Source organism: Anabrus simplex, chromosome 1, assembly GCF_040414725.1.
Source record: "Anabrus simplex isolate iqAnaSimp1 chromosome 1, ASM4041472v1, whole genome shotgun sequence".
NCBI classification, from domain to species: Eukaryota; Metazoa; Arthropoda; class Insecta; order Orthoptera; family Tettigoniidae; genus Anabrus; species Anabrus simplex.
The window spans coordinates 293,560,099-293,577,782 of record NC_090265.1 but is presented as its reverse complement, the minus strand read 5'-3'; positions in this window follow the sequence as shown (position 1 = coordinate 293,577,782).

The following is a 17,684-nucleotide window of genomic DNA, read 5'->3' as shown; positions in this document are numbered from 1 at the left end:
CTACTTTGAACTCGTACAAGTCACTCAGTATACTGTATCTTCTACGTTGTTCTTTTCAATTTGAAGGTGTTTTGAAAAATTAACGGCAAGATGCTGTATTTCACTGTTGCTATAATTTTCCAATTGTTTTCTTGATGGCCAGGAATGTGTGTCAAAACACCAGTGGCACTTTTAATATCCTCAGTTTGAAGAATTGTGTCTTTCAGAAAGTTAATCCCATTTGCCAAAACATGTTCCTTGTCACTTGTAAAATTCGTATCCGACACACCTGATAACTGTATTCCACTGAAAACTCCTGAAAGTGTTGTAGCAGAAACAAACTTTCCTTCCATTGGACCCTTGGTGTTCTGAAGGTGCTGCAATGAATTAATTGCATTATTTACATGCACTCTTATCCGACTTAAAATCAGATCATGCCTCTGAAATACAAGTCTTTTGAATATACTCTGATAGCCATACATGAAGTAAATTGTGATGACAAATTTGAAGTCTTTGATCTTCTTTAGAAGGCCTTTAGCCGTGATTCGTTCTTCATCTTTCCTTTCAGAAATATTCTACAAATGCACCACTAGGTACTCCCAGTCTTTGACAACTGCATGCTAAGCATTTAATGTGCTTGGTACCCATGTAACTTGGTGAGATACTGCAATTTAGATATGTCACATTCCAGAAAATCCGAAATTTTCTTCAGTTCACGCAGTCGTTTAGACGAATGTCGATAAAACATATAGTTTCCTGAGTGCAGAATCAATTTCATCAATGATTTTAAGTTTCACATTTCTCAGTGAGTGAAGAACGATGAGTTGGAGTTGATGTGCAACACAATGAAAGTTTACCAAGTTCTAATTTTTTTAAAGATCTTTTTGTTACCAAACCATTACGGACACCAATCATACATGGTGTTCCATCAGTCCCTATAAGCTACATATTAATTTTGTACCCGTGAAGAGTTCTCCAAGCCCTAACTTAAACAATTCTGTTTCCAGAGATTCCTTATAGCCATCACGTTTTGCGTCCTCCAGTCGCACAATAGAAAGAAATGTCTCCTTCACCTGATTTCATAAAATAAATAAAACGAATGTAAAGTATCAGCTCCTCATCATCAGATTTATCTGTTGATCCATAGAGTAAGATACTGGCATATGAATTTTTCTTAATGTCACACCAAATCTTCACGAAGGTCTGAGGCAATGTGTGAAATAAATTCTCCTCGTTGTTTATCGTTCACATACTTCCCTCAGTCAGTAACATTCAGCCTGCTTAACAATGCAACCAAACCTTCAAAATCAGTGCAGGGTCTGTTATTTTTTGCAATATGATAGGATGCCGTAAACAATGCATCACCGAGCTCGATATCTGCAGTCGCTTAAGTACGGCCAGTATCCAGTATTCGGGAGATAGTGGGTTCGAACCCCATTGTCGGCAGTCCTGAAGATGGTTTTCTGTGGTTTCCCATTTTCGCACCAGGCAAATGCTGGGCTGTACCTTAATTAAGGCCACGGCCGCTTCCTTCCCACTCCTAGCCCTTTCCCGTCCCATCGTCGCCATAAGACCTATCTGTGTCGGTGCGACGTAAAGCAAATAGCCAAAAAAAAAAAGCCTCATATACTGTAACATATAAGCATCCATAATCTGTACGCACTTAGCTAAAGGTGCACACTCGGGATTTTTCTTGAAACTTTCAACTTCCTAACACTTCGAGTAAGGATAGGATTTTTAATGTTTTTTGAAAGTTTCCAGTTTCAATGACCCTAAAAATCCGGATACAACTTTAGAATTTTGGTCGGCAATACTAGGAAAGTTATTGCACAATTTACACTTCGCAATTCCTTCTTCGTAGCGCATCCTTATAAGCCACGATTGCTGAAATTTCTGTTTGTCCGATAATTGAAATTTCGATGTATTTTTAATGTTTGACCTATCATTGTCTTGAACACCATAAATATCACACAAGTCATGGTCGTCCTGGAACACTACAATTGGCACTTCCGTAAAGTATTTTCTCACATTCACTCGCTTCTATATCACTTTGTGTTATATTTCGAAGAAATCTAAAGAGTGCACTGCTTTTTTCTCGCATCAGTCAATCTGTGCGGCTTTGTTCATTTAATTTTGCTGATTTTCTCAAGTATAACACAGACACGTAAAACACGTAATAGACTGCAACAAATCACCAGCGTTAAATGGTTTCCGAGTTCGCGGGCTTCCATATCTGGTGCAACGTTGCCAATTTTCCATAAAGCACAGGAATTAAAACAAGCGCATTTCTAAAGTGCAAACTGTTCAATACGAAGATACTGTAATAAAATTAAAGGTATAAATAATGTTCAGAGAAAATACAAGAATTGATAATCACGTCATTCGACATAGCCTATCTTAAATACAAAGAATGAATTCCACGGGAATTTATCAGCACTGCTTTGGCGGCAAAACTTTAGGAACAGCTAGTCACTGTAAAAAAAAAAAAAAAAAAAAAAAAAAAAAAGGCGGTAACGTAGTGTCTGTGGAATAATTTGACGTAGTAGTTCTCTGCATGTCTCCATAACTCTGGTCTGATCCTTGTATTCGGCTACCGATAACTGATCAACTATAATGGAACTCGATTCGTTACGATATGTCTACTGGAAAGGCTACTTGTTTGACGGGTTGCTACGATGTCTCTCTCAACCGAGCTCGATAGCTCAAGTCGCTTAAGTGCGGCCAGTATCAAGTATTCGGGAGATAGTAGGTTCGAACCCCACTGTCGGCAGCCCTGAATGGTTTCCCGTGGTTTCCCACTTTCACACCAGGCAAATGCTGGGGCTGTACCTTAATTAAGGCCACGGCCGCTTCCTTCCCATTCCTAGCCCTTTTCTGTCCCATCGTCGCCATAAGACCTATCTGTGTCAGTGCGACGTAAAGCAACAAGCAAAAGAAAACGATGTCTCTCTTGACCAGTAGGCAGTTCTCGCGCAGAACTGAAACGTCAAGTTCCAAGGTACGGAGCTCCAATTACAGAATTCAAGACTGCCAAAAGAAGTAAAGATGTTTGTTGCAGAGATATTGGAAAGTATGAGCTACAGAAAACACGCGGAACGCCATACGCTTTGTTACTTTATAAATTTGTGGCAACTCCGGATTTCGAAAAATACCGTACATGTTCAAAACCGTTGCCTGCTGCCATTTCCTGACGGATACAGTACTTTTGTATCCATCTCTTGGCACAGGCCAGAGTAAAGTGTAGCTTTCACCGAAGTCCCAGTCTCATCCATGGCTGTGACAATATAGAAGCTGCTGGGGTATGGATGGTGCTGAGTAATGATATTCAGAGCACGACTAGTGCATCTGAATGTTATGAACGGTGTTATTCATAGGGTCAGTCATGCTGCAATAGCACTTTCTGACCCAGTGAGGAAAGCAATGGCAAACTACCTCACTCCTCGTCTTGCCTAGTACGCCTCATTTTGGTGCTGCCATTGGTTTTTGCGGTTTCCTTATAACCGCATAACTTTTGGTGGTGCTATTTGAGGATCCAACTAGCCTCTAGGCTGACGACCTAACAGACAGTACAAAACCGAATTTGAAAATTCAGGCGCCAAGTAACAAATTTTCTGGCGTCATGGCGATGGGCGCCTCGTATTTTTCGATCCGTGAATTTCCAGCTATTCGATACCTACTTCGAGGCGTTAATCTTCATGAGTATTTACACACGTTACGGAGTAATGGCAGAGGAGTGTTCACGGCTGTCTGCGGCCTGGTCATTCCAGCTCTGGGACTTTAGACTGTTAGGTCGACAGCATGCCTGTGCTGGCGAGATGTAGTGTTTACAGTGCACTATGCCTTCTGGTATGGACTATATCAAATTTGTTACTTTCATTGACCTGTCTCAGTCTCATCCTTGGCTTTGACAATATGAAAGTGACTGAGGTATGAGTGATGCTAGTAATACCATTCCTTATGCAGCCAGTCCCTGTTATGAATGGTGTGAAAATATCGCTCATAGGGTTGGTTGGTGCATGCATTTCAGTGGGCTTGGCAGACTGATCTGTAATAAAGAGTGGCTCGGTGAGGAAAGCAACGGGAAACTACTCCACTACTCATTTCCCTAGTACGCCTCTTCAGTGACGCCTAGGCTATTTATGACAGCTGTTAGCGGAGCTGTAGAGGATCAAACCAGCCTTCGGGCTGACTACCCAACATACATACAGGTCGACAGCGTAATATTGCGGCAGCCAAACGCTGTTCAACAGAATAACAGACTCGTGTCGACCGCCATCACAGACAGACGTTCTAGTTCAACCTGATGCATGTAAGTCTTTCCTGCATTGATAAGATTGTTGCTCTTTATTACACTGCAAAACAAACGGGATAAAGCGATTTATGGCCCATCCTATATGTGTATTTCACCGAGCGTGGCAGAATGATAATACGTGACAGCACCTAGGAATGTAACGGAAAACTTACTTCTTTCTTAGTAAGCCTCTCCAGGGCAGAACAGGCTGACAAAGGTGGGATGACTGGATATCCAATCAGACTGAGGATTCAACGTTAACACGTTGGTTGCCGCCTGACGCGCATTTGGATCAATGTATACGATCCGGTTTTGCTTGTCATTACTGGTCGACACTGTGATTGGTCTTTGTTCTCTTGTAACGGCACTCGGATTGAGGTTCGACTTACGTATTCAGGTTATTGGTTCGTGACCTGTTGCTTTCAAAAGTGGTGTAATAATGGATGATAACAATTCAATTGGTCCTTCACATTCCAACACAACTAAAGTAAATCCAATAGGAAAGTCAGTGAGAAAGGGATGTAAAATATGCTATGGAAAGGGGAAAAAACTGGCTCCTTTTATTATAAAACTCAGTTCCTTGAAAATTCTGCACTTTGCTTAGTGCATTGCTATAGAATGCACATGATGCGATTGGCTACAATAACATTCACTACTACATCAAAAAACTGTTTCTGGATATTCATGGTGTGAATTATTATTACATAACAATGTAACGTCATTTGTTGCAATGCAATTATATTAACAGCCGCATCGAGACGCACATCTACCGTCTACTACCTTCTAAGTAACAGAAAGAAAAGAAAAACATATCGACTCCTAGGGTTATTTGTAAATTTAATTAAGGCGCCAATGAACGTGTTAATAATGCAACTATCTATAAGGTATCAAAAAATAAATTAAGTTATTTTATAAATATCATCCACCACTCAAATTATCGATTAATATTTTATGTATAGGACCTAGTGAACTAGCTACGCTGTTTGGGCCGTGCAACTGTTACCTTACATTCTGTAAAATATAGTACTGTTATTCTGAAAAGCAATTGCTCTTAAATACTGTACTCTTCTCACAGAAGGTAGATATGAGAGTAACTGGGGTGAAGTAAGCGCAATCATTTGCATTCTACCCAGCGTTGTTGTCCCAAACTTCTCACAGGGTATACTCTAAGACAGGGCATGACAAATCCTGGATGCAAAACCACCCTGACGTTTAAAATTAGTGAGTTACAGCTAGTTACAATGAACTTACCTCAATTTGGCACAAATCAGGCATATAGAATACATTTTATGATGACTAAGAAGAAATCCATATCTGAATTCTCTAGTTCTACTTCTAGATATTTATTAAAAAACAATCCAAGGTGTCTCTTTTCACTTGCGATCACACTTTTCACTGGGACAAACTCTTGAGTAGATGTATGATACAGTACAGTAGTTTTGCAGCTACGTCTTCATATATTTCTCGGTTAAATCGGTCAACCGTTGAGGCATTTGAATGTGTGAACATAAGGCTGGAGACGTAAGCAACGAACAGTGGTATATAATGGTATGCGGCCTCCGAAGAGCCCTGGTAGATGTCATTCGAGTTGACACCATTTAGGCAACCTTCGTGTCTATGAAGATGGGGCCCTACCTATGATGAATTCTAATGATAAACACGGCGCACACACACACAACCATCCTCCGAGCCATCAGATTCCCCAACCGGTCAGGAATCGAACCAGGGACCATCTGAACCAAAGGCCAGCCTGCTAATCATTTACCTAAGAAGCCAAGCAACGAAAAGTTGTGACTTTGAAAATAAGTGATGACTGATAATGTTATACATCAACCTGAACCTTCAATGTTCACGATTACGAGCGTAGCTGGAAAGTTAAAACTCACCGACAGAATGGCGTATACTCGCGTATACCCTCGACTACAGCACTGATTCTACCTAAATATTGGCCAAAACGAAATGTCTTTGCTCATTTGGTTTGCCCACCATGTAAACTCAACTCTTCATTACTGGTCTGAACAAACAGATTTTGTGTGGACAGTTCATGAAGTGGTACTCTGGATTGGTATTTACCCGGTAAATATTGGAAACATTACCGCCATAAATATCAATATCGGTTAATTTATCAGGTCATAAATCATCCTAAATTAAGGATTAACTATTTGACCTGCCAACCAAAAAGTGTATTACACAAATATTTGACACGTTCTGCTCATTCAAATAAGTACTCTCTGTATGGACATTCTGTTACTATTTAATGACTGAGATATCATTTGCTAACCCGTCCAGAGGCTTTCATTCTATCAGTCACACAACCGTACTTTGTCCAAGGTACTAAAGAGGAACATATTCTCTCGAAACGAAAACATTCTACAGTACTTGATATTTGTATGAACCGCCGATTACTTTGAGCAGAGGTGTTTACAATGTCACTTGAATTGATTTAATTTTTAAAGTGGTGTAATTATTTTATATCTGATTGTTGACTTTCTAACAGATATCGCTCAGATGAATCACTGTTCAAAATTTATAGGATTGGAGCTGTCTTAGTCCGCCTCTGTGGTGTAGTGGTTAGTGTGATTATCTGCCACCTCCGGAGGCTCGGGTTCGATTCCCGGCTCTGCCACGAAATTTGAAAAGTAGTACGAGGGCTGGAACGGGGTCCACTCAGCCTCGGGAGGTCAACTGAGTAGAGGTGGGTTCGATTCCCACCCCAGCCATCTTGGAAGTGGTTTTCCTTGGTTTCCCACTTCTCCTCCAGGCAAATGCCGGGATGGCATCTAACTTAAAGCCACGGCCGCTTACTTCCCTCTTCCTTGTCTATCCCTTCCAATCTTCAAATCGCCCACCAAGGCCCCCGGTCCAGCATAGCAGGTGAGGCCGCCTGGGCGAAGTACTGGTCATCCTCCCCAGTTTCATCCCCGACCCAATGTCCCGCGCCCCAGGACACTGCCCTTGAGGCGGTGGAGGTGGGATCCCTTGCTGAGTCCGAGGGCGGAGCGCGGCCCTGGAGGATAAACGGATTAAGAAAGAAAGAAAGAAAAAAAGAAAGAAAGAAAGAAAGAAAGAAAGAAAGAGAAAGAAGCTGTTTTAAATTTCAACTGATCAGAACGTCCTTGAATGTAGTATCTGTGGAGCAACAAACCGGCTCCTTGGTTGAATGCTCCTTATATTAACCTTCCATTCTCAGAGCCTCGGCTACGATTCCTGGCTGGGCAGAGGATTTTAATTGCGTATGGTTAATTCCCAGGGGGTGCCAAAACCGTTTTCCCGCGCTAACTGCTCTCGTAGCTTGTGACGTCACTGTGAGGACACTTCTACAGCGTGTTCCAAGCGGTAAGCGGACTCCGGTCAGCTGTATAATTGTTCATTGCAAGTTTATTAAGTGAATTAGTTCAATGTGTGTGTGAAGTTTAGATTAAACATCTTCTTCTCCTCCTTTATCTGTTTACCCTCCAGGGTCGGTTTTTCCCTCGCACTCAGCGAGGGATCCCACCTCTACCGCCACAAGGGCAGTGTCCCGGAGCTTCAGACTCTGGGTCTGGTGATACAACTGGGGAGGATGACCAGTACCTCGCCCAGGTGGCCTCACCTGCTTTGCTGAACAGGGGCCTTGCGGGGAGATGGGAAAATTGAAAGGGATAGATAAGGAAGAGGGAAGGAAGAGGCCGTGGCCTTAAGTTAGGTACCATCCCGGCATTTGCCTGGAGGAGAAGTGAGAAACCACGGGAAACCACTTCGAGGATGGCTGAGGAGGAATCGAAACCCCCTCTACTCAGTTGACCTCCCGAGGCTGAGTGGATCCCGTTCCAGCCCTCGTACCTCTTTTCAAATTTCGTGGCAAAGCCGGGAATCGAAGCCGGGCCTCCAGGGGTGACAGCTAATCACACTAACCACTACACCACAGAGGCTGACTAGATTAAACTTACGTGTTGTTATTTAGTGCAAGGAGGCAGTAAAATCAGTAAAAGCACGAATAACTGTGCGTTGCAGAGTGTAAAACTATGGCCTATAAAACTGAGAATATAATTTATCATGGCTTTCCAAAAAATTGCCAGACCCGCGGAGTAGGGGCAGCGTGCCTGTCACTTACCCGGAGGCCCCGGGTTCGATTCCCGGCCAGGTCAGGAATCTTTACCTGGATTTGAGGACTAGTTCGGAGTCCACTCAGCTTACATGAATACAATTGAGGAGCTATCTGACGGTGAGATTATAACCCCGGTCTAGGAAGCTAGGAATAACGGCCGAGAGGATTCTTCGTGCTGACTATACCTCGTAATCTGCAGGTTTTCGGGCTGAGCAGCGGTCGCTTTGTAGAACATGGCCATTCGGGGCTGTTGCGCTCTGGGTTTTGGTTTTAGTTTTACCAAAAATATTGTTTATGGGCTAAATTAGTGTTATGGTGTCAAAGAGCTGATGGAATAAACTCTAACGCTGCTAGAATTTGTTCTACACATTTCCTCCCTCTTAACTAAGAACTGGACTTAGAATTCGAACTGCTGGGCGTGCCATTAAAAATGATAGTTGAAGGCAGATGCTGTACCATCCCAAAATATTCCTAACTAGCATGGAAATGACATCGATGCTACAAGCACAAGAAATGATGACGATCAGCTGACAACATTTGCGCCATTAGTGGTATTAAAATTGTTACTATACTGATATTTTGAATAGAAAAAAATCTGAAATTATTGTGAATAGGCTATTCCTGTTACTATATTTCCTTCTCTTCTACTTGTACACAGAAATTATTACATTAGGTTCTACAGAACTTCACCTGTCAACGAGTACAGACAATACCAAAGAAGAAATCAATCGGCTGAAAATAGAAATACGGAGACTGAAGACGGGAAATTTGTCATTAAGGAAATAATTCATGGTCCTGAACAATTCCCAAGTTACGAAATATGCTGTACCTTTTACGAAGCGATCTCCGCACAATTCAAAACAAGAAACACGTAGTGAACTGAAGTGTGTGTGGTCATGTTTCTCTCCGTGCCAAATTTGATCACTTCTGAGCAAAAACATGAGAGTGAAGTGGGGCCTCTAGGACATTGCAAATGCCCTTCTTAGCCATATATTTATTTGCAACCTTTCAAAAGCAGTTTTAAATTGATACCTGGCATTCTGACAGTTCTCGATCTCATTAAGGCTAAAGGCAGAAACATTTAAGCATTTACAAAAAATAACGTCTACATTTTAACGAAATGAATATAGATGGTCGGGTGTTACGATTCATCTGATGACGTTGTTTTGGGTCCACACAATTCCCTGAAATTCACAATAAAATAACATCGCTGTATGAGAGAACAAAAGACATTCATTAGGATTAGACGAACCATTTTACGAAATAATTCTGTGAAGAAGAATCTTCTCTGGTTAGCATTATCATCATTTAAGGCGAGTTAATATCTAATCTCCAATAGAACATACGTCTAGATGTATAATAAAATATTCTTAAATTACTGCATTTCCTGTAACCCCCAGTCATATAACTCGTATTTTTCTTTCTTTTGAAGCTACGATAGTATACATAATAAGTTGGATACTAACTGTCCTTTATGTTAAGTTAAAAAGTGTTGAATTCACGTATTTACGTCATTTGCATGCCTATTAGTTCAAGTACTTCGTTCATAAAATGTAATTTTTTTTCAATTTCGCAATCGCTGCTGTGAGTGTATGTGCATCATTACAGCTGCAGATGCGAGGCGCCATATTTTCGTAGTAATTTTATATAATAAACGTTATGTTCTCTAAAGATACATGACTAAGTGGATTGTAATTAAAATATCTAACGAGATTAACTCAAAAACTCTCAGCTAACTGTACCCTTCAACACATAACGCATTGAATCAGGTGGTAGCACTACCCTCAAGGTGACGTCACGCGCCTGCCTGTTAGTATTCTAGCAAGACCGACTCCAATCCACATGGCAAGTAAACAACTAATCCTGAAGTAAATCCCCCACCAAGCCATTCCCGCCAAGCCAGTTAAACTCCTCACAGCACCCCCCCCCCCCCCCTCACAACAGCACTGTCCTGCCAAAGCTAACCCCTTCGACAAACAACCTCCTCGTTCTGACCTAAGCTCTAGATAAATTAAAGCGTCAAAACAACATCAATTCCACGACAGTTAAGCAACATTGGGCGTGGTCACCACTTGGATGCTAAAGGAATCAGTCCTTGCAGTGGGGTGTGTAGCCTCTCAACCTGCTGTTTGCTGCACTTCGTCTTCAACCCGCCCGCCAGGGCGCAGGGCATACTCTGTCCAGTCATGAATGAAGAGAAAATCGGCCACCAAACAACAGAAAGTCATCGCTGAAAACAAGACATCCAGAAATAGCACTCAAAACCCATAAATGAGGCTGACGGGCTAAAATATCACGTTGCAGGCAACGCCTGCGCCAATGAGACGGCTGCTACCACCTCAAAACTTAATGCTACTCTCGATCGTTCAAAGATGGCGAATCGAGTAGCCGGAATTGTTGGAAATGTGGGTTTGTTTTGGTTTGTTGTTATCGTATGTATTCGGTGTAATTATATGAAATTTGACGATAAATGTTAGTTTATTTGTAGAATATAACTGTGGGAGTGTATTTATATGAGTCAGTGGTCACATGTATGTATGTTCAGTCCGTTAGCGATTCCGCTGGTGGGATCCTCAACAGCTCTACCATCAGCTGCCATAGATGGCCTAGGCATCACTGAAGAGGCGTACTAGGGAAATGAGGAGTGAGGTAGTTTCCCGTTGCTTTCCGCACCGAGCCAGATTTGTAATTACATATCAGTCTGCCAAGCCCACTGAAATGCATACACCAACCGACCCTATGAGCAAATTTTCACACCATTCATAACAGGGACTGGCTGCATAAGGATTGGCATTACTAGCATCGCTCATACCTCAGTCACTTTCATATTGACAAAACTAAGGATAAGACAGAGACAGATCTATGAAAAGCCCATACCAGAAGACATAGTGCACTGTAAACACTAGGTCCTGCCAGCAAAGGCATAGTGGATACATAGGATCTGTAATTATACACAGTAATGCGAGAATGTGCTTGTTTGGATCGTGTTTTTGCCCATTAAAGAATATGAGTGCACTAGGTGGACCACGGTTTAGTCTAACTATGGCAATGCCTCTCATATAACAATTCTTAAGTTTTCTACGGAATAGAACATTAAGAGAGAAATGGATTAGGAATATGCATCGTGTTTGCTTTGAAGTCCATGAGAAAACTGTAGCGTGCATACATCCTTTTGAGAATAAGTCTGAGGTTAGGGAAGCCATTTCAGTTCTTCCAAACTATTCGTGTTTCTCGAAAAATATTAATTTAGATAGAATATAACTGATGTTGTGTTATTCCGTCAGTGTCAATGTGCTTCAAAATCTGGAGTGATTTAGATGCAAGTGTATTTTACAATAATCTGTGCTTTGCCTGCGGAAATGTTTGGCTGGATCTTGGAGTATAACAAAACTATAGGTGTGACAGATGGAGCAATCTGTACACTGTTACACAGAAGAAATAGTGTCCTGAGGGATTAGCTGGGTTTGTAACATTGGGTTTTACACTACCAACACCTTCAGATTCATGCTGTGGTTATCTGTTATCAATCAGACAGCGCCGAACTAAAGCTCGCCCATGTGGTTAAACATCAATGTTTAGTCAATAGAGTTTTTGCACTCAGGTTCTTTAATGGCTAAAAACCTATTATATCTTTAGTGTCTGAACGTTTCATTACTAAGGTTACTACCATTGTGTGAAGTGCTGTTTTGCCATATGTAAATATTATGTTAACATTACCAGGGCCGTTCATTGCGTTAGCGTAATAATTTCGGGTGAACTTGGGCTGAGTGACCCAGATGATTAAGGCGCCCGCCTTCTGACCCCAAGTTGGCAGATTCGATCCTGGCTTGTGTCGGTAGATTTACTGGCACGAAAAAGAACTACTGCAAGACTAAATTTCGGCACTTCGACGTCTCCGAAAACCGTTAAAAATGTAGTTTGTGAGACGTAAAGCCAATAACATTATTATTTCGGATGTACTTCCCATTCGTTGGGTGCTGAATTTAAGAAATTGTCCACCACTTCAAAACTAGGGTAACAAATTATGTTTTACAGTCCTCATGGGAGCGAATAAATCGAGGAATTTTGCACCTTAATTTATATTGAAACATTCAAAATGATGTTAGAAATATAATTTTAACAGTTTTGTAATTATTTATTTTCATCTATTCAGCGAAGGGAAATCTAAGAGAAAACGTTATTTGACGTATTGAAATTTCTAAATAATCACCTTGTTGGTCTCTATTCTAGCAGAACATAATATGTGATTCTAGTTGATTATATGTGATGCGTACTTGTTGGCAAAGCGTTTTCATACGGGTAAAAGTGAGAAAAGTGATTTTCCTTATGATGTTACATTTATCATGTTAAATTACCGCCGTTTATATAATATGTACGTGATATTTTCCGGCTACTTCGGCCGCCATGTTTTTTTATATTACGGTCTGAGGATTGGAGTCGGTCTTGATCACCAGGGTGAAAGTGAAATGGGACTTATGGTTCCAATCTGTAGCTAGCTTCAGGTAGTTTTAGTCTCCCATTTTAGATGGCGCTGGAGGTCATTCATAACGTGTAGATATTTATATACAGGTTCTGTAGATGGCACGCAAGTAAGCATGATATGAGCGATGTTAATAATTAAAGGCAGTTTGTCTCAAAGAGAAGTATTTGAAGTATTTCAAGTCTAACCTCAATCAGTGGGCCCTTCTAACAAATTAATTAGTCATATAACGTCAAGCATTGTGGAGATAATATTGCTGAATTGCATCGGATTTGACTTTACCCAATCGATTAAACTTATTCGAACTTATATCGATTTTAAGCGATAGTTCCCATGATGCTACAATCAAGTCCAACTACAATATCTCAGACCTTAACCGACCTATCGAAACTGCCCATAATGGCGGCAGCTGGAGTACTAGCATGCGTTTGTTTTGATTTGTGAAAGTCGTGTTGTTACCAAATATTAAGGAAATTTGAATATTATTAATCGTACATTATATTTATTTATAGTCTTAATAAGGTTACATATCCTCTTGCAGTGCCGTAAGAAGTTGTTTGTTCTCAAGAGGTTATTTATTCCAACAATATCGGTGGTGGTTAGATTAATGTTCATTCTCGTGTTGTTCTCTGAAAGTATTTTCTTCATTTTTAGTTACCTATGCAATATGTTTATAGTTTAATGAGCTGTGTGCCTGGATGTAAGTAAGGGTTTCAGTGTTCCCGTTTCCAAAAGACCTAGTATTAAGCCATAGTAGGGTTAAGAGCATTCGTAAGGAAAACTTCGAACCGAATCATAGGCCTAATAATGTTCTGTGCGTTAATCATTTTATCATTTTTGAAATCAAATGTATTGTTAGGGAAGACATTATATACCCATGGAAGGTGATGATCTAATTCGAGTGCCGCGCAAACTTCCGAAGTTTAAACTAATGATGCCCTATCAGCCAACGTACCTTACTTCAAAGAAAATGAAATCAGTCCCAGAAAGATCCGGAAAATCATGACCAAGATTTATGATTTACAGACGAAATTAATCTTAAACGGTGGTGCAAGAGTGATGTAATTAATTTTCAACGTTTTACAATGAACGTGCGTAAACTAAACCTAATCCCATTTACCGTGAGTGAACATGAGGATTATGTTCTTTTTTATATACCGTAATATACAATTATGCCATCAATTCCGGTGAGTTTTAAGGTGATGAGTGCTTTAGATGGTCAAGTGTATCATACAAATATCGCTTGTAACTACTTAACAATACAGGTGGATTTTGGAGGGTTGAAATATTGTTGGAGAAATTTGTTTGCGTATTTTATATAATGGGCTGTAGTAGTATAATGGGATGGTTCTGCGGCCTCCTCCTCCTCCCGCGGCGCGGGAAATTTGAATTCTGGCGGGAAATTTGAATTTTTGGCGGGAAATTTGAATTTTGGCGGGAGATTTGAATTTGTAAACAAAGCCACGTGCTTTTTGACAGCTGTCATCGACAACAACGCATCGCTAACCTCACTGCTGCCATCTTGACGGGCCTAAACCTCAGTGGTACCAACTTAACCTAACTAGCGCGAGGTAAACAAAGCCACGTGTTTTTTGACAGCCACGTGCTTTTTGACAAACAACAACGCATCGCTAACCTCAGTACTGCCATCTTGACGGGCCTAAACCTCAGTAGTGCCAACTTAACCTAACTAGCGCGAGATAAACAAATCCACGTGCTTTTTGACAGCCACGTGCTTATTGACAGATTTGTAAACAAAGCCACGTGCTTTTTGACAGACAACAACGCATCGCTAACCTCAGTACTGCCATCTTGACGGGCCTAAACCTCAGTGGTACCAACTTAACCTAACTAGCGCGTGGTAAACAAAGCCACGTGCTTTTTGACAGCCACGTGCAGCTGTCATCCGCCATCTTTAAACTACAGAGCACTGTGCTGCCCTCTTGCGTCACCTGTCATCGGCAGTGCTGCCATCTTGGCGGGCCTAAACCTTAGTGCTAGCAACTTAACCTCACTAGCGTGAGATAAACAAATCTACGCGCAGCTATCATCCGCCATATTTAATCTATAGAGCAGAGTGCTGCCCTCTTTAGCTACATACCTTTGAAATGTGATGGCGGATAATTTGAAAAATGCTTTTTGACAGCAGCCATCTTTGAGCACCGTGCTGCCCTCTATGTGGTGGCGGCAAATTCCACGTGCTCTTGTTTGGAAACAAACTCACGTGCTTTTTTGACAGCTGTCATCTGCCATCTTTAATCTATAGAGCACAGTGCTGCCCTCTTTAGTTTGAAATGTGGTGGCGGCAAATTCCACGTGCTCTTGTTTGGAAACAAAGCCATGTGCTTTTTTGACAGCTGTCATCCGCCATCTTTAATCAACAGAGCACCGTGCTGCTATCATGCGGGCAATTTCATCACCTGTCATCCGCCATCTTTAATCCACAGAACACCGTGCTGCCCTCTTTATGGCTACTACCTTAAGCACGTAGTAGCGGGCAATTTGAAAAGTTCTGCTAGCTATCATCCACCATCTTTAATCAAGAGAGCACCGTGCTGCCATCTTTAGCTAGATACCTTTGAAATGTGGTGGCGGCAAATTGAAAAATTCCACGTGCTCTTGTTTGGAAACAAACTCACGTGCTTTTTTGTCAGCTACCATCCGCCATCTTTAATCAACAGAGCATAGTGCTGCCCTCTTTATTTTGAAATGTGGTGGCGGCAAATTCCACGTGCTCTTGTTTGGTAAACATAGCCACATGCTTTTTTGACAGCTGTCATCCGCCATCTTTAATCTAGAGAGCACCGTGCTGCCCTCTTTATCGTAGTAGATATAAATTCATCACCTGTCATACGCAGTGCTGCCATCTTTAGCTAGATACCTTTGAAATGTGCTGGTGGATAATTTAAAAAGAAAAATTCTACCGCAGTCCTCTCTCGACGCTAATTGCATAAGATGGCGGCTATACATGACTCCTTAAGGGTGCTTACGCAAGATGACTGCTATACACAGGTTATTATGAGACGCCCTTGGGATGCTTGCGCAAGATGGCGGTTATAAAAGGCTCCTTATGAGACGCCCTAGTGATGCTTGCGCAAGATGGCGGTTGCTCTTATGAGGCGGCTTAAGGGTCCTTGCACAAGATGGCTAGAGACGCCCTAAGGATGCTTGCGCAAGATGGCGGACACAAGATGGCGGCTATACACGTCTCCTTATGAGACGCCTTAAGGGTGCTTGCGCAAGATGGCTGCTGCTCTTAGCTTAGAGGCTAACGCGTCGTGCTAGTTCGATTCATTAAATTTGGGGCTTAAATGCAAAATGTTAAATATCTCGAAAGCGATGCATCGTAGAGCAAAACGGACAAAAAAATTTCTACCCAGTACCTCGGTTCGCAGTACGAGGAACAAGAAAAACATAGTCTAATGATGAGTTCAACGGTTCGGTTCCTACTTAGGCCCTTTAGCATTCGCTCTATTTTAGCTTGTATTGAAGCAAGTCTTCGTAACATGATCAGGTTTAGCTATGGTAGAGAGTATAACGTGCCGTTCAGGTTCGATTCATTAAATTTGGGGCTTAAATGCAAAATGTTAAATATCTCGAAAACGGACAAAATTTTTCTACCTGATACCTAGGTTTGCAGTATCAGGAACATGATAGCATAAGAAAAACATAGTCTAATGATGAGATCGACGGTTCGATCCCTACTTAGGCCCTTTGGCATTGGCAGCTATCTAATTCTACAAGATGGGGGCTATACATAGCTTCTTATGAGGCAGCTTAAGAGCGCTTGCACAAGATGGCTGCTGCTCTTATGAGACGCCCTAGGGGTGCTTGCGGGAGGTGGCAGCGACAAGACGATGACTATACACAGCTGCTTATGATACGGTCTAGAGGTGCTTACACAAGATGGTGGCTGCTCTGATGAAGAAAGCTAGCTTTGAATCGTGCAGGTATCTTTACAGCACTAAACCTCATACCTTTGAAATGTGGTGGCGGGCAATTTGAAAAATTCGACGTGCTTTTTCTTCACAGCAGCTATCTTTAAACAATAGCGGCTATACATAAGCTGTTAAGGCCTCCTCTTATGTCCAGGCATAGCTCTATACGCTTTTGTGTTAGTTTACTGTTAATCGCTAAGCTGTTCGCATCATCGAAGTAGAGAGTAACAAATGTCGAGTAGATTTAAAGAAGAATCTGTTAGCAGAAGATAAAAGATAAAAGATAAAAGATAAAAGTCCGTCATGGAAAAACCTATTTCTAGGTATATTTGCGAAGAGTGTGGAAAAGCATTTTCCCGAATCTATCACAGGAGACGTCATGAGATATCATGTAGGACGATTTTTCAATGCAAACATTGTAGAAGAGAGTTCAAGAACGCATACAACGCTCAACGTCATGAAGCCGCGTGTAATGTAGCTTCATCGGGAACAAAATACAAAGAGCTCAACCATATTCCAGCGAACACTGATTTATGTTTAAAAAGTACACCTTTGCGAGAGATTTTTAATTCTCCCTTGTTGTCTAGGCCTGCTGCAAGTTCTGTTACTGAGCACAAACTTCAAGATAAATAGAGGCAAGATCATGATTATGATAATAAGGATAATGATGTTGATCAAAACAGTAGTAAAGGGAAAGTAGAAGAAGAAGAAGAAGAAGAAGAAAATTCATTGCCATTACAGCTTGATGATTTTACTTAATTTCCTAAGCCTACTACACGTTCTGTTGAAGTGCAAACATCTCAAGAAGAGATGCAAGGTAAAGAAGAAGGAAATTTCAACGCTTCATCGCTATCGAAACAAGTTATGTTTGTACCTAGAAACGCTACTGCTGAAGCATGTATTACATCA